This window comes from Nicotiana tabacum, chromosome 5, assembly GCF_000715075.1.
Source record: "Nicotiana tabacum cultivar K326 chromosome 5, ASM71507v2, whole genome shotgun sequence".
Classification (NCBI taxonomy): Eukaryota; Viridiplantae; Streptophyta; class Magnoliopsida; order Solanales; family Solanaceae; genus Nicotiana; species Nicotiana tabacum.
Genome location: NC_134084.1, coordinates 12,372,718 through 12,396,244, shown reverse-complemented (window position 1 = coordinate 12,396,244; position 23,527 = coordinate 12,372,718).

Sequence of the window (23,527 nt, the reverse complement as noted above, 5' to 3'; positions counted from 1 at the left end):
ATTTTACCTCACCTGGCCTACATTGTACATATTTTGAAAGCACTTACAAATTCAAAATCTGTGTTCTTACAACCATTGCTTCTAAAAGTTATGGAGTTAATTCTTTGTTCTCACAACCATTGCTTTCACTCTCTCTTCTTCTCACATTTTTTACATATGCTTCAAGGGTCGTGTATTTTCTGTTTCTCCTCTTGTGTCACGTGCTTGCAATGTAAGAAAATTGAAGAGTAACAGTCCACCATTGAAGACCCTTCAAAGTTTTGCTTTTGAAAATGGACTTTTTTGAATTTGTTAGTTGTTTGGATTGGGTGTTGTTCCAATTGATTGAAAATATCAAAAGAAGTTCAAAATTTAAATTTGAAGTGATTTGGAGGAGATTTGAGCAAGATTTGAGTTAAATTTCAAAAAAGACGCAAGGAAGAAGACGGAGTTAGTTTTTTGTATAATTATGTATAATCTTGTATAATAGTGTATATGAGTGTAGAAACACATCTTATACACATTTATACAAGCGTCTGTAGACGAACTTCTTCCACGATTTTCAGTTGTAATTCTCGTTCAAAACCAGTCCAAATCTCCATTAAATGACTTCAAAATTTATATACAACCTCCTTATACTATTTCTAACAAGTCTAAAAAACACTCACTCCAAATTTCTCACAAAATCAAATTCGAAATTTAAACCCACATATTTAAGCTTGTTAAAAATCTAATTTTCTCCATCCAAATGAATTTGGTTTTGTTGAATTAATATTTGAGTCACAGTTACTGATTCGAAAATTAATTTAAAAGCTTGAGGAATCTTTTTTAAAAATTAAATAGTAATTTTGAGAACATATTTGAGTTGGATGTTGAATCTTAGCTTATTATTTTTGGGCTAGTTGGTTGTAAATTGAAATATGGGCTATAAAATTGAAAAGTATGAAGCTCAGTTGTTCTAATGTGAAATTTTCCCTTATATAAATGATTGTATTTTTATTTTTATTTGGAACATAGAGACACTAATAGCATATCCCGCAACTATAGCCGAGTGTCTTGAGAAGGAAACAATTGTCTAAATTAAGCAATTAATAATTTAAATTACTAAATTAGGAAGACAACTACAGAGTTAAGTCAATTGAAAATTCTTACCCCTTAAGCTAATTTAATTGTCATTTTTTGCTTATTGTCAATGGTCATTAGTCAATGGAGTATCATTTTAGAGCTAAAATAACAAGATAATTTTTTTAAGTTAAAAATATTTATCAAGAAACAACAAAAAGAGTACTATAACTTACATCTCAAAATGACAGAAAGATATATTTTAGAATGATAGTGAAAAAATACACTTCGTCTAAATTACAAAAATGCACAATGTAATATCATTTTTTCGTAAGTTTAAATCATTTTAAAATTGGTCTTATACGTGTTACCAAACTTATAAAAATATAGACACATTAATCTTGTATCTACAAAATATCTAGCATTATTCTAGACAACAAATATTAGAAAAATTTAAAGTTCGGGAAGGCCAAAAGTAAATAAAGAGCGGTAGAGAAAAATAAGGTATTATGCCCCATTTTTCTAAGTTAAAGCAAACAAAAGGAGACGTTATGTAGACCGAAGACTTTGACACAGATTAGTTCTCTATATAATCTTCCTATTTTCCCTATTTGAGATCAATTTAGTGGATTAGGCCACAAGAAAAATACTTAAATAATTATGGATATTTATGTATGTATAACTTGTTTATTTGTATCATGAGGAAAACTAGGTAAGAAGTGAAGTGAGTGCTAAGGATAAGGTTGTTAATGTTTAGATAAGAGAAAGGAAAAGTGTGAAGACATAAGCAACTGCACTTTCACGAAGAAAGGGAAAGAGAGGAGAAGCCTAAATAATTTATTTATAATGTCAACTGCACTTTCACGAAGAAAGGGAAAGAGAGGAGAAGCCTAAATAATTTATTTATAATGTCTTCTTCCGAGAGCTAACACAAATAGGAAAAAGTATATTCTTTTGCTATCAGTAAAAGAGTATAAAATTTCATGACTGTTATGAAATAAAAGTAATTTAGTAAAATATGAACAAGAAATAAAAGCAAGTAAAACATGAATAAGAAATAGAGATAGAGAGAAGGAAGAGATTTTCTTCTTCAATTGTGTGTATTTTTCTATTTATTACAAGGCATTTATATAGGCATGAAAAGTGAATGAAATATGTCATTGAATATGTCATTAAGCATTTGACATGAAGATCATGGAGGAAGAGTAGACATCCACCATAATATGATATTTATCATAACACTCCCCTTTGGATGTCCATAAATAATATGCCTCGTTAAAACCTTATTAGGAAAAAACCCTATGGAAAAAAAATCTTAGTGAAGGAAAAAGAGTACACATGTTTAGAAATACGCATTTTCGTTGCCTCGTTAAAAACCTTGCAAGGAAAACCCAGTGGGACAAAACCTTGTAAGGGAAAAAGAGTACAACGTGTATTAACTCCCCCTGATGATAGCATCAATTCACATCCTTGATCATTCACATCCCAATCTTGTACACTAGTTTCTTGAAGGTTGACATCGGTAGAGATTTGGTGAACAAATCAGTCATATTACCACTTGAATGAATTTGTTGCACATTGATATCACCATTCTTTGAAGATCATGTATGAAAAATAACTTTGGTGAAATGTGTTTTGTCCTAACTCCTTTTATGAATCCTCCCTTCAATTGGGCTATGCATGTTGTATTGTCTTCATACAAAATTGTGGGTAATTTGTAACACTTCAAACCACATTTGTCTCGAATAAGATGTATTATAGACCTCAACCATACATATTCTCGATTTTCTTCATGAATAGCAATTATCTCAGCATGATTAGATGAAGTAGCCACGATTGATTGCTTAGTCGTTTGCCGAGATATGGCAGTGCCTCCACATGTAAACACATAGCATGTTTGAGATCAAGCCTTGTGTGTGTCAGATAAATACCCAGCATCGGCATAACCAACAAGATCGGGATTACAATCATTGCCATAAAACAAGTCCATATCGGTTGTACCTTTCAGATACCGCAATATGTGTTTGATCCCATTCCAATGTCTCCTTGTAGGAGCAGAGCTATATCTTGCTAAGACATTAACCGAAAAAGTTATGTCAGGCCTTGTAGTGCTAGCAAGATACATTACTGCACCAATTGCACTAAGATATGGTACTTCATAACCAAGAAGCTCTTCATTCTTTTCTTGAGGTCGGAACGGGTCCTTATTCATATAAAGTGATCGAACAACCATCAGAATACTCAATGGATGTGCTTTATTCATATAAAATCGCTTTAAAATCTTTTCAATACTCAATTTGTAGACCAAGACAAAATTTTATCTTTCCAAGAGCTTTCATTTCAAATTTAAACAGTCTACTGCTTTAGGAAGCTCCCCAGGAGTTCCAATGATATTTAGATCATCAACATACACGGTGATTATAGCAAATGCAGATCTAGATCTTTTTATAAAAACACAAGGACAAATTGAATCATTCTTGTATCCTTCTTTCAACAGGTACTCACTTAGGCGATTATACCACATACGCCTTTAATCCATATAAGGATTTTTGAAGTTTTATTTAATAAATTTCTTGGAAACCTTAAAATGATACAGGACAATTTAAATCCTTCAATGATTTATATGCATATCAAGTTTTTCATATATTGCCAAATTAAAACCTGAAATGACTATATCTACCATAAGAGAACATGTCTCCATATAATCAATAGGAGGATATTTACTAATTTTCTTGTGCCCCAAGTCATCTTTATATCTATCGACTTGAACTTTTCGCACAAGAACACATTTATACCTCCATTGGCTTTATAATTTCAGGTGTTGGGACTATCCGCCCAACTTCATATTTTTCAAGTGAAGTCAATTTTCATTGCATATTTTTTGGCCAATCATTTATCTATCCAAATTTCATGACAGATTTGAGCTCAAGATCCTCATCAATATTAATAATATTGAGCGCTACATTATATTAACAATATCGTCGACTATCATTTTATGTCGATTCCATTATTACCCAATAAAGACATAACTTATTGAGATCTCTTTATCTCATTATTTTCAGGTACCTGAGCCTCTCCCATGAGGTCTTATGAAGTGTTATGTCATGGTGCTCTTCTAGAGCACTTGCCTCCTTATTATGACCATCTTGAATATTTGCTCATCTCCTTCTTCAAGGAGTTTTACTTTGGAACCGATTTGTCTATTATGCTTCATGCATGCCATAGACTTTGTTCATTATGAACTTTATTGTATTTGGAGCATTAGCAGCTGAAATATGACATTTAGCTTTAGGTCAGCAAATGCACTTGGCAATATAAATGCATTATCACTTGAACTTCAAGTATACATTTTCTTGTACGAGGATCTAGGTATACTCATAATAATTCATTCCATGTATTACTTTTTCAACTGCTCATTTTCTCACCCTAATGTTGGGATCACCAACACATTTCCCAACCTTCTTTGGGAACCCATCTTTGTGCATTGTGGTGGCATAATTAAATCATATAGCATATTCAGATTTCTATATAGAAATTATTTGGTTCCTGATCCTGAACTGATTGTGATAGGGAGAATTTTTCATAATTTGACTAGATGCGTACAAGTGCTGGTGTATATTAAATAATACATTTTATTTTTTGGAGTTTTGTTCTCATCACCAATGATTTAACATAATTGGAGGCATACAATTTCCGCTAAACCAACTTGAATTTAAACCAGTATTATCAAGATAAATTATCATAATTTATATTCTGGAACTATGCTCTAATAATTTGAGCAAGAAATCTTGCAAAAGCCAAACTGCAAGTTGATAACAAATGCACATATGACCATAGAATAGATGCTTCTATTAAAATCATATAATAGTAAACGGTCCACATGCCAGGTGACTGGGCCCATATATTTATCACCTTTTATTTGTTCCAGAAATCAAGAGATTCAATCTCAACCTTAACTGGTATATCATGAGAATAAGCAACACAAGAGAATTCTTGAAGAATCTTATATTCTTCAATATATGTCAATATAATTCTTAATTAATTTTTCGCATCATAATTGAACCGGGATGGTCAACTGATCATGCCAACTAATATTTATTTTAGTAAACCTCTAGTTTACTTGTGGCATATGATTCCAGCATCATGCTTATATTTGTGTAGTACAAATAGAAAGAAAATCGGGTAATCTTTCATATTTACCCAGTATGATTATAGAAATTTGAAGATATTCAATCTTCCTTTCATTTATAGTCTCAATATACCAATCACTTTGACTTATACATTTGAAATTCAAAAAGTTTCTTTTGAGACTTTACAATATCAATATCATGAATAATTTTATTCATTCGGATAGTAACAAATTAGTTATTCCAGAGCTCTTAACAATTTTTGTACTACAAAATCTTTTATCATACCATTCATATGGTAAATGTCTCCTTCACTGAGAAAATTATATCATAATAAATTGTCATAGTCAAAATTATCATAAGCAAAATTATTTCTTGTTTTAATTTTGCCTTTAATAATTTTTATAAGGCATGCCAAAATATTTTGGCATATCACATATACAAGACCAATGACATATTCACGTAACCACACAATAATATTTACTCTCTTTATTTCACTCAAAGGTGAGTTGTGTGATATTCATCCAATCATACTTTGCATGTCTTTATTCATTACTTTTATCACATATTACCACATTCACCTTTAGGAATGGGTCTGCATTCTCAAAGCTTATCACAAGTGACATTCTCTTCAAGGAATGGATCATAATCAACGATGTGCTTCATACCAATTTGATGGTAAACATTGCTTTCATATTTTGAAGGACTATTTTGAGAATCCTTGTTGTTCTCATTTTATAATCATTGTGATGATTATTATTATTTGGAATGCTCGCGTTCATTGTTCAACCACTTGTCTTTATTTAGACTTATTATGCACTGCTACCATATTCACTTCAAGAATGGAGCTAATCAAGTGGGACAATCTTCATGACTTTTCATGAAAAATATATTATTTTTCTTTAATCATCATTATATCATCAATATGGTACATTGGGACTCAAACCCAATGTCTTACCAATATAAAGACATGTTAGACCATAACAAATTGAGACTCAAACTCAACTCTTATCACTATGGAGCATGAGGACTTGATCCCGATGTCTTACCCTCAATCAATGGCATAATAGGCTAAACGATATTGAGATTCATTCTCAAGCCTGAATTTCAATCACATGCCAATAAAGTTGTATACAACTAATTTACAACTTAACAAATCAAATTTGTTTTCTTAAATAAGTGTACAAATCTCAAATCAGCATAAAGCTTTATCAATTATTTGTCGCATCTATATGAAATATAATCATTTGTAGTCAGAATATTTCTCCTAAATTCTATTAGAGTTTAATTGGATCATAAAATCATTGTCATAATATTTATTGAGTCTCTCTCAAAAATATTGTTGTTTTCGGGATATACCCTACCTATTGGATTTGATTTAACGTCATGACTTTCCTTCACTCAATTCAACCAAACAATTGGTGAATAAATTTATCAAAAGTACAACATATAGGTAACAACACATTTTAGCTTTTATATTACCAAAAAAGTGACATTATAGGTAACAACGTATCAGTTGTAGCTTATGCATCATTCATATAAAATACTTGAAAATGGTAAGTCAGTAGCAAACATCAAGTAGATCATGGATACTCGAAAATACCTCTTCTAGTAGTCATACTAATCGTTGTTTGCTTTCAAATGATACGACCATAAATTATGAAGTATACTTTCTCAGTAACTGATTTATTTTCCAAATTTCAAGGAAGTAATTAATAAACCTAGATAAAGATGTGAAGTATTTCTTGTTTTCTTCAACATGATTTATGCTTCTAATCAGTATGACATTTTTTTTATTCCTTTTTTTATATGTGCAAGTGCAAATACCCAAAAGGAAAAAATATTCATCCAAGTTAAAGAAAATATTAAAAGCGGCAGGACATATTGAAGATAGTTAACACATAAATATGCATAAGACAACTTATATAACATATCCTTGGTTATCATGACATGCATCATATCAACAATTAACTGTTACTATGATTTTCACATATAGAACTTCGAAAATTTTATTCCATTCATGCGATATGAAAGATGTAATATTAATATGTGCTTCTGCAATACAGGTATGGTATGGAGTTGTGTGCATACGAGACATTAGAGGAATGACAAATATAAGATAATCATACCTTCTTACGTTTCATTACTTACCATATGTAGTTTCTCTTTACATCTAACCATGAGATGACATGTATGACTTCTAATTGCAATTTTTCTAGATGTAGGAAATTTTTTGTAGATATATATATAATTGGTTAGAGACTCGTGCTGATAACGTGTTATGAAATAAAAGTAATTTAGTAAAACATAAACAAGAAATAAAAGTAATTTAGTAAAGCATGAACAAAAAATAGAGATAGAGAGAAGGAAGAGATTTTCTTCTTCAATTGTGTGTATTTTCCTATCTATTACAAGGCCTTTATATAGGCATGAAAAGTGAATGAAATATGTCACTGAACATAGAAAATATGTCATTGAACATGTCATTAAGAATTTGACATGAAGATCATGGAGGAAAAGTAGACATCCACCATAATATGATATTTATCATAATAATGACTAATTTTTCTAGATATTACATTACGGACAACACCCCACCCCTTTAATATTGCTACCCTCCTACAGTTTTACTCCATGCAACATCATATTTCATCTGTAACACTAAAAAGGACTGTCTGGCGCATGAGTATTCTGAGTTAACGCAAGGTCCGGGGAAGAATTAAATATATAGTTTACTTTGATATAAGTATCAATAGGTAATTTCATACTCTAATTCAAGGGCAGCTCCATAAAATTAATGGCTAAAGCTAGGGACGTATCTAGGGGTGTACATGGACCGGGTTGGTTCGATTTTTATCAAAACCAAACCAAACCGACTATATCGGTTTGGATTGGTTCGATTTTGTCGGGTTTTTCGAGGTCTTTTTGTTACATGAAAATTATTTCAAGCTTACTTTGTTAAAATTATAAATGAAGTTTTGATAAGTGAATATATGTTTAGTAAATATGAAAAAAATAACAAACATATGATCTATTAAAATATTCTAATAGGAGAATTTTTTAGTAACACATGATAGTTATTTTCTTAGTCGTCTAACAATAATTTTTCGTTAATTTACGCTTTAAAGGTTAATACATGAGAGGATCCCAAATATTTCTACATTTTCTAAAGAAAATTCACTATAAAGTTTTAAAAATATAAATAAAATTTACATATTTATATGTCGGTTTGGTTCGGGTTTTTTTACTCAATATCAAACCAAGTCAAACCAAACCTAGTCGAATTTTTAAATTGGTTTGGTTTGGTTTTTCGGTTTGGTGCGATTTTTCGGTTCGGTATGAAGTTTGAACACCCCTAAGCGTATCTATGTTACAAAATGTTGGGCACATGGACCCATCCTCTTGCCACGTAAAAGCAGATTTTATGTACAAATTTTTAATGGTTTAGCCATATAGAGTAGATAGCACCCATGCTCAAATTTTGGCACTGGTGTCTCCGGTCGAGACCTCATGGACATACATTAATATAATACTACGTATTTAGTTTATACTTCGTAGCTCTTTTGTTTGTTTTAGTTCTATTTTTTTCCTTCTTATCATTCTTTCCTTTTTCTTCTCCTTCTCCAAGTCTTCACGCAAACAACAACTTAAAGAGTCAGAGAATAAACTACTTATTACTTCCATTGAGATTTGTCTTATCTTGAACCACTAAAAATTTATTTAAGATAAACATTATACAATGATTGTCAGATTATAATTGATAATATTAATGATAAACACGGATTTATAGTAGGCAAGATTATAATTTATCTAGTTGAATAATGTGCAAAATTATTAATATGTCATAAAACACTAAAAATATGTACATTACTTGATATTATGACAAGTATCGTGGTGCACTCATGATCTTAAAAGTCTGGATCCGTCTTTTCCTAAAGCCAAATTTTAATAAGAGGCCTTATACCTTTTTATTAGTACGTATACACACATATATGCAAAAAAAATTAATCTTGCCATTTTTTTTCATAATTGTTGTTTATAGTATATATTCTTAAATGACATAAAGTCTTTAACTTCACATAGTAACTTGTTGTTTAACTTCACAAGGGCGGCTCCATATAATTGTTGGCCTAAAGACAAATTTTAATAAGAGGCCTTATACTTTGTTTATTAGTACATATACACACATATATGCAAAAATATTAATCTTGCTATTTTTTTCATACTTGTTTTTTATAATATATATTCTTAAATGACATAAAGTCTTTAACTTCACATAGCAATATTATTATTTATATTAGAAAAGAATAATTTAATTAAGTGAGATGTTAGACATGTATTTGTAATATGTTACCTTTGATATTGTTGTAAAAAATGTATTTACTAATATGAAGATTTAAATAGTTTAATTTAAAGTTTTAAAACATTTTACTGTTAAAGAAAGGACACCTTTCTTTCTTTTTTACAATTTTTTTTACTTTTTTATTTTTTCTACAAACATTAATATAATTTGAAATAAAATTATAAATCTATTATTAAAAATTTTGGGGGACCTAAATCAAGGCTTTGCTAGTCTCCTACTAGAGCCACTTGTCCACCCCTGACATTCTCAATCAAATTTATGCAACAACAAGAACATTAAAAGCAATGATTGTGTCATTCAGTTACCAAATGTGAATGAAGTTGGTTGAACAGTATGTTCATGGTGGGGCAGTAGTCTGTAAATAGTTGTTGATCGTCAATGAGAGGCAGCTCAACAGAACTGGTGGCTAAAACCAAACTATATTAAAACGACCCTGAAACTTCTTTTATAGAATCTATATAATATTGAGACATAAAAAAACCTACATGACTTTACTAGTGCTGAGAGCGCAACTCATCATGATGTATGAGTTAGGCGCACGTCATATGATATTGAATTTTTCCCTTAAGTGAAAATGGTAAAGGGTGAGACCATTATCCATCGTATTTTGAACCTTGCAACATTTGTCTCGGAGATTCTTAGTTAAAAAAGATGAGATACAAAGAACTTGCTTTCTGGGGTGTGGATCAATCAAATATGATAAAAAGGAATAGTTAATTTAGAAAATTTGAGTTGAATTAGAAAATAAAATCTTGAGAATTATGAAAAAGACTATACATAAAGGAAGAAAAATAAAATTGATGAGAAGGTAAATATATTATTTAATGTAATGACCCGGCTGGTCGTTTCATGAGTTACCGCTCTGTTTTCCCTATTTCTGCTTCTTTATGCTTTGTTTATCCGTATTATATGGTATCGGGTTAGTCGGATCGAATCCGGAATGATTTTGGTAAGGTTTGAGACACTTAGTCTCTTTTGAGTAAGCTTAAGTTGAAAAAGTCAATCGGATGTTGACTTACATAAAGAAGGGTTTGGATGTGAATTCCGATAGTTCGGATACCTTCGGGAGATGATTTGGGGCTTAGGAGTGTGATCAGAACGTGTTTTGAAGGTCCGTAGTAGATTTAGGCTTGAATTGGCAAAAATGAAATTTTGGCGTCTTCCGGTTGACAGGTGAGATTTTGATATAGGGGTTGGAATAGAATTTTGGGAGTCGCAGCAGGTTCGTTGTGTCATTTGTGATATGTGTGCAAAATTTCAGGTCATTCGGACGTGGTTTGTTAGACTTTTTGATCACAAGCGTAATTCAGAAGATTTTGGAACCTTAGGCTTGAATCCGATGTGATTTGGTTGATTCAATGTTGTTTGAGGTATTTTAAATATAAGTTTGGATATTGGTATATGACTACTTCGTGCTCTTGGTTGAGGTCCCGGGGGCCTCGGGGTGATTTCGAGTGGTTGACGGGAGGTTTTGGAGTTAAGTTTGGCAGTTGAAGTTTTATAGTTGATGTCATAACCGCATCTGCGGTTGGGCATTTGCGGTTGGGAGGCCGTATGTGTGACTCCCGCAGAAGCGGCCAAGAGGTGAGTCAGGTGGAGCCACAAAAGCGGGCATCTGGGCGCATCTGCGTGACCGCAGATGCGGAAGAAAGGTCGCATGTGCGGTTCTAGGGATTTAAGTGAAAACCGCAGAAGCGGTAGATTGACCGCAGAAGCAGTAGCGTAGAAGCTGAAAAGAGACCGCATGTGCGAAATCCCTGGGTCAGAAGGTGTATAAGGTTTCCTTCGAGAATTTTTGCTAAGTTCTTCATTTTTAAAGACGCGAAGTGAGCTAGGGCAGTGAATTTCAAGGGGAAATCGAAGAGTATCAGTTGGGTAAGTTACCTAAGCTTTATTACTTGAGTTTATGACCATTTTTTCATTATTTAATCACGGTATTAGTGAAAATTAAGGAAGAAAATTGAGGGATTAGGGCTTGATATTGGACAGCTTTGAGTGGGGATTTGAGGGGCCATTTGAGGTCCGATTTCGATGCTTTAGTATGAATAGACTCGTGGAAGGATAAGGATTCTATTGATGTGATTTTTATGGAATTTCGAGACGTGGCCCCGGGGGTCGAACTTGGCCAATTTCGGATTTTTTGGTATAATTTGATTATTTGCACCTGGGCTTTGTTCCCTTAGCATATTCTAATATTATGATTCTGATTTTTGGGTAGATTCGGCGCGAGTTGAGGCCGAGGCAAGAGGCAAAGGCATCGCGGAGTAGTATTTCATCCGGTTTGAGGTAAGCAACTATTGTAAATCTGGAACTGAGGGTTAAAATTCCGGTATTCCGTATTGTTTGAAAGCATATCCTCAGTCATGTTTTACCCGTTTATTGTATAAACTTGGTTTTTATCACTCTACTTCTTAAAAATGTGAAAACTGTTTGGGCTGAGTTCCCTGATTTTCACTGTTATGCCTGAGTGACTGTAAGGTTAATGATTGAGAGAGGTTGAAGACCTAATGGCGAGGATTATATATATTATGGATCGGGTCGCACACCGCATCAATATTATATGTATATTATGGATCGGGTTGCATGTCGCAGCGATACTAATATGGATCGGGTTGCACGCCGCAACAATATATATATATATATATATATATATATATATATATATATATATTGGATCGGGCTGCGCGCCGCATCGATATGACGCTTGGGCTGTAGGAGCCCTTCTGGAGTCTGTACACCCCAAGTGAGCGTAGTCGACTATAAACTATGGATCGGGCTGCACGTCGCAATGATTATTATGATTATTACTATTATGAGATATTATTGAGCCCGAGTGCTGAGTGTGAGTACTGTGTGACGAGAGCTGAGTCACGAATGACTGTGAGACTTTCCCGAGAGGCTATATTTATGAGTGATACTTTGTCCGTGGGGCCCATTTATGATTTTGTTTTGCTGATTTCACTCTTCTTTTATAATAAGCTTATGTTGAAAACTGCTAAGTAAATGATTTCAAAGTATTTCAATTGAAAATGAAGTTTTTATGAAGTAACTGGTTTTTAAACTGTTGAGTTTGACTTGATATTCTGCTAAATGCACTTATATATATGATTTTTAACTGCTCGTCATTGCACTCAGACCTTATTTACTTTAGTTACTTACTGAGTTGGCATACTCACGTTATTCCCTGCACCTTGTGTGCAAATCCAGGTGCCCAAACGGTCGAGTGAGGGTCCCCAGCATTTTCAGAGCTTACCGGAGACTGCAAAGTAGCTACACGGCGTCCGCAGCCCTGTTTTCCTCCTTCCTATCCTTGTTTTCTGCATTTTTAGACTCATTATGTATTAATCAGTTGTACTGGTTGTATTTATAGGCTCTAGACTTGTGACACCAGATTGTTGGGCTGTGTTGGTTTGATGTTTTACCGTATTTCCGCACATTTCAGTGATTTAGATATTTCTTATAAAAAATTGAGACTTAATCAGTGTTAGAAAATGGTTTTATAAAAGAATTTACTGTGGTTACTTGTTTGGGTTGGCTTGCCTAGTATTGTGATAGGCGCCATAACGACCAGGATATTTGGGGTCGTGACAAGTTGGTATTAGTGCCTCGGTTACATAGGTTTCATGAGTCATGAGCCGGTTTAGTAGAGTCTCGCGGATCGGTATGGAGATGTCTGTATTTATCCTCGGGAGGCTGCAGAACCTTTAGGAAAACTTCTCATTCTTGAATTCTTGTTGTGCGAATCTGTTGATTTTAGTACTAAACCTCTGTTATTCTATTCTTTCACAGATGGTGAGGATATGTGCTACCGGTCAGGATGGACGACCACCGGTACCATCAACTGGGGCCACTAGAGGCCGAGGACGCGTTCGTGGTAGGGGCAGGGGTGTATCCCGCATAACAGCTAGGGCAGCACCTACAGATCCACCAATCACCCTAGTTCAGGATCAGGTCCAGTTATGGATGCTCCAGCAGCACCAGCTCAGGCACCGACTGTGCCTATTGTGATTCCAAGCCTTCAGGAGGCTCTAGCCCAGATTCTATCAGTATGCTCTGGTTTGGCTCAGGCGATCTCAGTTACTACGACCGCATCTACTTCTTAGGACGGGGGAGGTACTCAGACCCCCATTGCTCACACACCTGAGCAGGTGGTGCAGGGACTTCAGACACCAGGGGCACCTCCAGCCCAACCGATTGCACCAGCTCAGGAGTATGTGGTACCAGTTATGCCTGACGATGAGCAGCGTCGATTGGAAAGGTTTGGTAGACTTCAGCCTCCGACTTTCAGTGGTACTGAGGGCGAGGATGCCTAGGGTTTTTTGGACAAGTGTCAGAGGATTCTTCATACAGTGGGTATTCTAGAGACAGTGGTGCAGTATTTACTACATTTCAGTTTTCTGGAGCTGCCTTTACTTGGTGGGAGACTTATGAGAGGCGTAGGCCTGTTGGTGCAGCGCCTCTTACCTGGCAGTAATTCTCCCACTACCAGAAAATGAACCTATTGCAACAGTTTGTTTGTAATGGTTATAGAACCGTTGCTATAAAACAGATATACCAACGGTTATAAGCTTTCCAACAGAATTTGGATGATATTAGCACACTTTTGATATCAAACTGTTACCATTGCAATTAAACCGTTGCCATAGCACTTTTTTAACCAACAGTTTTTCTAAACCGTCCCAATAGATATATTTAATATTTGGGAAAAAACTGGTACTGGAACAATTTTTTTCTCCTCGTCAGATCAGATTCCCCCCTAAATTTTGCTAAACCCTCCAAAACAAAAATAATCCCTGTTTTTTTTTTTATATTTTTAATTAATTTGAAAAATATAAACATAAAACTCTATAATTTATATTGTATATTCCAGGCCAATCGATATCTCAAAGTCCCAAACCCCTAAAGCGTCTCCGACGAAATCTCTAAAGCCCCATTCTCTTCTCCGACCAAAAATGCAATTCTCCACCATATTTCAGCCATAAAACTTCCACCAAACCACCAAAATAAGCCATGTAAAAGACCACCTTCTTCCTCTGTTAAACCAGCATCGATTGCTCGAAGCAAACACATCTCTCAATTTTTCTTTTAGAGAAAAAGAAATTGTGCAGAAACCTTTTTGGTAATATCCGACTGCTCGAAGAATAAATTGCAGAAATTTTTTGGCTTCTAAAACTCCAAGTAAAGAAAGAAACTAACATTATTCCAAGACTTAGGATTTGAGCGGATGAAATCACAGAACATTGGTACTTCCTTTCTCTTAGGTTGTTTCGCCTACTTTGAATGTGCTTTCTTTAATTTTTGTCAAATAAGCGTACAAAGGGGCCGTTACTATTTTCTCTAAATCTCAAAGCCTGAGTTGTTCTAGATTCAGTAAATCTCCTCCATTTTACTAATTTAGTTGCGTCTTTATTTCACTATTTCTTCTTAGTATTATTCCCCATTTGTTTTCCCCCTTTTTGGATTTATTGTCTTCTTTTTAATTTCATCGATCCGTATTGATTTCATGTGTAGATTTAATGGGGATTATTGTTTTGTCTAAGGAATACATGTAAATTTATTTAATTTTGGTGATTTTGGGTACATTTTTTTGGGGCATCTTTATTTGTTTTCTTTTGCGCCCCATTCTTTGATTTGTTGAATGGTTTATCACTTTATCTTTGAATTTATGAATAGAGAAGGGTTTTGTTTTTATGTATAGGGTTGGAAATGAGGCCATTAGAGTCTGTGATTTGAAACTATGTAGCTTTTGAGTAGAATATTGATTGCCATTGTTTGACATGTTAATGAGGCTTATTCTGCATTCTTTTACTTTTTTCTTGTGTTTATTTCCATAGTTTTTATTTTTGGTTAATTCTTATTCCATTAACTTTAATTTAGTAGAAATGATTTGGGTTTCATTTTTTGACAGTAGGGAGGCTTAATTTATCAGTTTTTTTACTGCAACAGTCTTATCCTTATGTGCTTTTGCTGCAAAAATTTGATCTTTTGCTATATCTTTACTGATTATAGTAAGTGATTTTAACTAATTTTCAGTTTCTTTTCCATGAACGCATATGGTATTTGACTTGTATTGGATGCACTTTTTCTTTGTTAAAGATCCAATCTTTAGTTCAGCTTGAATATTACTGAGCCTTGTCTGGAAATTAAAGTTTGAACTCCTTATTTTCTTGGTTTGACATTTTACACTTGTTACTTCTTTAATGCCATACATCCACTACTGGCTTCAGCTCTCAACGGAGCATAGTCATATCGAAGTTACATGTTAGAATTATATATACATATACCTTGGTTTAGAACCTATAAGAGGTTTAGTTCACAATTATTAAAATAAATGATTCCATAGAAAAAAATCAAATAAATTATTGATAATTTAAAGTACTGATTGCCCTTAATTTTTTAGTTTTCAAGTGAAGTGACTGTGTACCAAGTCCCAGTCTCCCGGAGGGACTCCTTAGGCAGAGTGTTCTCCTTTTTTCTTTTTCGGGAGAATCCTGCATCTTGAATGATGCTATATAATCATATCAATCAGGTAGTTACTATGGCTTATGTGATAAAACAATAGGCACCATAATTGCAAAGATCTGAAAACCTGCCGGGGTTGAAGCCCAGAACACTACTTCTTGGCTTCTTTATTAAAGGATACCTTGGTTTTGGTTTTAAGGTTTACTCTTCTAATATTAGCTCTTGTAATCCTGTTAAGGCAACAGCTTATCCCTGCAGAATATACACTTAGCTTCTGCTTTGTCAATACTATCCATTACCCATTCTTACATATATGATTTTGCTGTATGTACGAGCATGAGTTTGAATACCTTAAACAAGTTGAAATTTTGCCTTATGGAAGAGAGGGAGGGAAAATATTCTTCTGCTTCAACTGCAAGTATGTTTCTTGCAGACATAAGTGATGGTTATCACTTATGCACTCAATTAAAAAGAAAAATTAAGGAAACAATAAGCTGGTGATGCATCTTTTTGGTTGAACTGTTTTAATTGATTTAGATTTTAACGAGTATAACCTCTTCATGGTGACTATAAGAAAAACCTTAAGTATGTGCAGTAAGTAGTTCATATTAATCTCTCTTGAGGGGTATATTATATAGTTTCTCTTTGTTTGAAAAGAAATTGGGGTATTTTATATAATTGTAAGATGTTTGATTTGCTGAGGGTCTATCGGAAACAATCTCTCTACCTCTCCAGGCAGGGGTAGGTGTGATGACCCAAAAGGTCATACTTGTTTTAAAACGAAACTTCCGTATTTCGAGGCTTTGAAAACCTCATTTAGAGTCACCTCGATTTGCGTGCACAGTCCGGGCGCATAGCCGGAAAGCTTAAATACGATAATTTGTGAAAAATGATAAGTTTTGATTATAAAATGAGCTAATTTGATTTCGCTCAACGTTTTGGGTAAACAGACCCGGACCCGTGATTTGACGGCCCCGGAGGGTCCGTAGGAAAATATGGGACATTGCAGTGTTGTAGATGATGTGGATGTGACATGGCAGTGTTAAAAAATGATGTTAGGCTTTCTTTGACCTTTTTGAGCTTAATTGCTTATTACAAATAAAATTTGTCCATAGTTAACCCTTTTGAGCCTTCAGACTTTTTGTTTGGCACCCGCATTACAAGCCTATACCCTTTTGTTCTTAATTGACATTGTTTTGATCCTTTTACCTCTTAAAGCACTTTAATTGTGAGAAGAGCGCTAAAAGAAGTAAGAAGGAAATAAATGTGGGGTGACTTTTGAGTGGAACCAATAAAAGGATGAAATGTGCACTTATGTTGTAAACGAATACACCACTAGCAGAAATTGAGTGACAAGGAAAAAAGAAGAAGAGATAATTACATTGTGTTTTGCTCTAGCTAGTGGGAATGAATTAATAGAGTGCTTAAAGAAGAAGGGCGTATTTGTGGGATGATATTGTGTATGAATGAGAAGTGGGTTGAAGAATTTACGCTGAAAATTGCTCGTGTGATGTGTTAAAGTGCTTAGGGGTTGAGTCACTATTCCTAAATACATCCTACCCGTCCCTTAGCCCACATTACAACCATGAAAAAGTCCTAATTGATTTTGGATCGAGCTAGCCTACCTTAGTAGAGATTTACATTAAGGGCAAGCTTATGGTACCAATTGCATGCATGTGACATCTTTTGTGAGAGTGAGTGATTTCCTTGATATATGTGAATATATGAATTGAATGTGGTGGATTGAACTCAGTTTTGTTGATGTAATTGTGAGGGCATATGAATCGTGACGGAGAAACAAGTCTTGATTTATGTGTAGAATACTTTGAGGAAGTGTGAATATTGCATGACACTTGAGAGTTGACATTGAGGCTAGGATTGTTCACTGCTAGGCGTAATACATGTCACACCTCCCTTTTGCATGCCTACCCCGAAGGATAAATGCGTGAGGGGTTTTTTCCAATTTAAGTGACAATATTCGAAATGAAATTATTTATTTATTTCAGAGTCGCCACTTGGGAAAGATTTGACTTTTGGTGTCCCAAGTCACCGGTTTATCTTGAATCCCAAATCGAGGAAATTTTCGACTTTCCAAATGAAGTCTGCGAACCAGAAATTCTAAGTAAGGAATTCTGTTGACCCGAGGGAAGGTGTTAGGCACTCACGGATCCCGTGGTTCTAGCACGGTCGTTTAAATTGTTATAATGGCTAAATATCTGATTTTAATACATGTTATAACTTGTGTGCTTTTATTAAGTTTAAACCGCTTTTATTATTATTATTTATTTTTTATGGAATTGCAACGTCGCGAAAATGCATTTCGAACCACGTCACAATCAATGTGCCCGTGGTTGTTAATACATTCCGACTCCGTTTAGATTTGAATTTGGGTCACATAAATGCGCACCCGAATTTAAGAATGTAATTTAATTAAATCGCGCCTAAAGAGTCTAACGCGTTATTATCTTTGGGGAAGGCAGTGAAATTCACTAAACAGTTCATCCCAAATTCTAATTATTTTATTATGACCAATTATTGAGGGTCCCGCAATTTGCATTTTTTGTTTGGCAAGGCACGCCTCATTTTTATTTCAAAAGGATCGACCTATAATGACTATGTTTTCTATTCCGTTCGTCTCTATAATGAAAGAAAAAGAGTTCTAACTTATTTACATGCTCACGAGTTATTATAGTTGAGTTTCGAAAGTGAGTCGTTTAAAGAGTTTACATGGGCAGCGCATAGAATGTTCTAAATACAGACAATAAAAGAAAGAAAAGACTACATTAAACTACAGCTTCAAATCTTTCCCACTTTTTGCATTCATGCTTCGAGTAGCTTACAAGATGTACTAGTGTATCAGTTTGTGTACCTGGTATTTGGAAAGCAAGGAAAGAAGATGAAGATCAGTGGAAACAGCAGTAGCGTAAATACACATCAACAACATGTTCAGCAACACAGCAAAACCAGTAACGACCAATAGAATAACCCAGTAACAGATTGAAAACCAGCAGTACCAAAATGCAATCGCAGTCAAAGCAGAAGAGAGACGGATACAAGATGCAGTAGTTTACTGATTTTGAATAACATCCAAGGAAAGACAAACGGAAATTATTCAAGTAAAAGTTCAACTTGTTTTTCTCTTTTGCTCTCAAATTCTGATTTCTCAAAATTCAGTCAACTCTCTCAACTTTCTTTTTTCTTCTTCAAAGTCTCTCCCCAAAAAAGTCTCTTTTATCCTCCAAGTCCCTTCTAAAAGTGTAAGAACGACTCTATTTATAACCAAGACTCTTGTCTTGAACCACTAACCCGAAATATTCCCATGATTTCATGTTTGGTTCCCCACTACCTTAAACAAATGAATTATTCCCCACTATTTTGTGTCTTGTCTCCCACTATATTTAACTAAAGAATTATTCCCCACTATCTTGTGTCTTGTCCCCCATTATATTAAACAAATACATTATTCCCACTCCATTATGTCTTGTCCCCCATCATGTACTATTATAATATTATTAACGTCTAGTGGACTGAGCACTCAAATAATTGTTCAAATTTCAATTCCAAAAATACCCCTCCGAACTTACTGAAATTACCATTTTACCCCTGAAAATACTGCAATTTATCATTCTAACCCATCGGCTATATCCAATTCGCCTAATCAATTCTAAACAAAATACAACAGCTATAACCAATTCCTAAACAAATTCAAACTAAATGATGAACAGCAAAGAAACAAACTGGAATTACTTTGACTGAACAATATTTTTATTTTATTATTTTTTTTTCTTTTAACAACAAACCTACTTTCAGATTCAACAACAATAACAAACAAGAACACAAAACTCAACAAAATCAATTGACCTTCAAATTAAATCTAACAACATTATAACCAACACACTTCCATATTAAAACTAAACAAGAACAAATGCATAAAAACAAACTGAAGAAATAATCAAGAAATGAATCGAACATATACTGATTTCAAATTCGAAAATATTAAACAAGATACGGACAGAAATGAAACTTAAACCAACTAACCGGATCAGAACAACGACGAACTCGAACGGAAACAAATCTGCTCGGAAATAATTATCGCACCAAAATAACTCGATGACGAAAACGACGACGGGCCTGACTGTTGCTGCGTCGCTGAGCCGGAGCTCGACGGACTGAGCTCGAGCTGGGGTTGTCGCTGCTTGCTCGTTCATGGCTGCTCGGAGACGACGCAGTGGGGTGTTTGGTGATGAGGTGAAGACGAAGCAGTGGTAGCAGGTGGCTTGGGTGGTGTTCATGGATGAGTTGGGACGAAGAAGAAGGAGCAGCAACACAACATTAACATCCTTTGGCACCACATCACTACGGAACATGAGACAACACGCCATGTACTTGCCATGACGAGGGTGGTTGTTTGGAGCAGAAGTGAAGAAGAAGAAGTTGGGGTTTGTCTGGACGTGAGCTGAGGGAGACGACGAAGAAAGAGCGACCATGGGAGCTGGTCGTTGGAGCTGGACGTTAGGAGGGCAACCATGAGAGCTCGAGGGGTTGCTTGGACGTGCTGGGGGTTGGGGGCGATGTTACTGGAGGTCGTTCATGGCTGGTTCGAAAGCAGCGGAAACGACGGGGTTGTGTGTGTGTGTGTGCGCGCTTTGAAAGAAATGGAGGATGGCAGCCATGGACGAGCTTGAGCTCGCCATGGAGAAGACGAAGACGAGAAGAGGTGGCCATGGTGGTGACGAACGACGTGAAGACGTCGAAGAAGAAGAAGACGCAGCAGTAATGGGGGTCGTTTGGTCTTCAATGGCGGACGAGGGAGGGGGCTGTTTGGAGTGAGCTTGAGGGGCAGCCAGGATGGGCTTTGGAGAAGATGGAGAAGAAGAGGGGGGGGGGGGGGGATAGTTTTAGGTTTTAGGTTTAGAAAAAGGAAAAAATGGGAAGGGGAGTGTTTGGGTTATAGGGCGGACCGGGTCGGGTCGATCCGGTGGATTTTTGGGTTGGATAAGAGGTTATTTGGTTTGGGTAGAAGTGTTTTGGGCCTAGGTTCAAAATTGAAGAAGAGACCCAATTCCGATTTTCTTTATTTTTGCTCTCTTTTCTTTTACTTTCTAATTAATAAAACTAAAATTCTAAATTAACTTATCAAAAATATTAACTAATTCCTAAAAATATTTATCATACATAATTAAACACCAATTAAAACAAAATTATACAATTTGACATTGAATGCTAAAAATGCAAAATACATATTTTTATGTTTTTTTTCTTTTTGTAAAACAAACTTAATTACTCCTAACTGTAGAATTAAATATTAAACGCAAATGCGATATATTTTTATATTTTTTATTAATATAACAAATAAACATGCACAAACAAAAATATAAATAATTAATCAAAAATGCCACGAAAATTCAAAAACTGCACACAAAGGAAAATTATTTTATTTTGAATTTTTGGGAGTAATTCTCATATAGGGCAAAAATCACGTGCTTACAGCTGCCCCTCTTTGTCTGAAAACACGAAGTGTTTTCGTGCAAAGATAAAGTGAGCGGATACACGCGATTTTTGCCCGCTGGAATACTCTGTGTGAAACATTTTTTTTTGAAAGATTTGACCGAACCTTTGCTTCAGAGGTTCTAAACAAGAATCAGGTCAATGTAGTTCGGGAAGTTTTGGTAGCTGGGACTACCGTGAGACTGCAATGCTGCTGTTATTGCTGTCGCTACTGCTTTACCGACCTCCTTATTACAACCAAGAAAAATTGAAACTAAACTAGCTACCTATGCCTGTCACCCACTAGTTACAAGATTCCTATCTATAATTCTTTTGCAACTTGATCTTGAGTCTTAGCTGATTCTGTTTATAGACTTCGATCCGAATCTTGATGCTCGCAAGTTGTAGGCTGGTTTATTTCTGCAGCCTTGAGTGAAACGGGATTGGCGGAGCTCGTGACTTCAATCAGATTTTGAGCGATCCGCACTTTGTTTGCTCCAATGTTTGGGAACATCTTCTTTTGTTCTTTGCTTCCTTTCTTTATTCTGGATTGAGACTCACTCCGTAGGTCATCTCGATCTCTGTGCCTCGAGGTCAAATCTGCTCAGACAACAAAACAAACAAACAAAATTTTTCTTCCCCAGTTTCACTAGGAAAATTTCGTGAGTTAATTGCCATAAAAATCTACAGAATTTATGAGAGGATGGGAAACCTCAAGTCTAAAAGGCGCAACTCAGTGATTGGAGCCCTAATGTTTGCAAAAGGCAAAACGCTCAACTCAGGGATTAGAGCCCTAATATTGGCTAAAAAGGGAAAACCGCTCGACTCAGGGATTGGAGCCCTAATGTCGGCTAAAAAAAACATTGCTCAACTCAGGGATTGCAGCCCTAATGTCGGCTAAAGGAAAATCGCTCAACTCAGGGATTGGAGCCCTAATGTAGGCTAAAGGAAGCCCTAATGTCGGCTAAAAGAAAATTGCTCAACTCAGGGATTGGAGCCCTAATGTCGGCTAAAAGAAAATTGCTCAACTCAGGGATTGGAGCCCTAATGTCGGCTAAAGGAAAATCGCTCAACTCAGGGATTGGAGCCCTAATGTCGGCTAAAGGAAAATCGTTCAACTTAGGGATTGGAGCACTAATGTCGGCTAAAGGAAAATCGCTCAACTCAGGGATTGGAGCCCTAATGTCGGCTAAAGGAAAAATTGCTCAACTCAGGGATTGGAGCCCTAATGTCGGCTAAAGGAAAATTGCTCAACTCAGGTATTGGAGCCCTAATGTCGGCTAAAGGAAAATTGCTCAACTCAGGGATTGGAGCCCTAATGTCGGCTAAAAGAAAATTGCTCAACTCAGAGATTAGAGCCCTAATGTCGGCTAAAAGGAAAATCGCTCAACTCAAGGATTGGAGCCCTAATGTTGGCTAAAGAAAATTGCTCAACTCAGGGATTGGAGCCCTAATGTCGGCTAAAGGAAAAATCGCTCAACTCAGGGATTGGAGCCCTAATGTCGGCTAAAGGAAAATCGCTCAACTCAGGGATTAGAGCCCTAATGTCGGCTAAAAGAAAATCGCTCAACTCAGGGATTGGAGCCCTAATGTCGGCTAAAGGAAAAATGCTCAACTCAGGGATTGGAGCCCTAATGTCGGCTAAAGGAAAAACGCTCAACTCAGGGATTGGAGCCCTAATGTCGGCTAAAAGAAAAATCGCTCAACTCAGGGATTGGAGCCCTAATGTCGGCTAAAAGAAAATCGCTCAACTCAGGGATTGGAGCCCTAATGTCGGCTAAAGGAAAATTGCTCAACTCAGGGATTGGAGCCCTAATGTCGGCTAAAAGAAAATCGCTCAACTCAGGGATTGGAGCCCTAATGTCGGCTAAAAGAAAATTGCTCAACTCAGGGATTGGAGCCCTAATGTCGGCTAAAAGAAAAATTGCTCAACTCAGGGATTGGAGCCCTAATGTCGGCTAAAGGAAAATCGATCAACTCAGGGATTGGAGCCCTAATGTCGGCTAAAAGGAAATTGCTCAACTTAGGGATTGGAGCCCTAATGTCG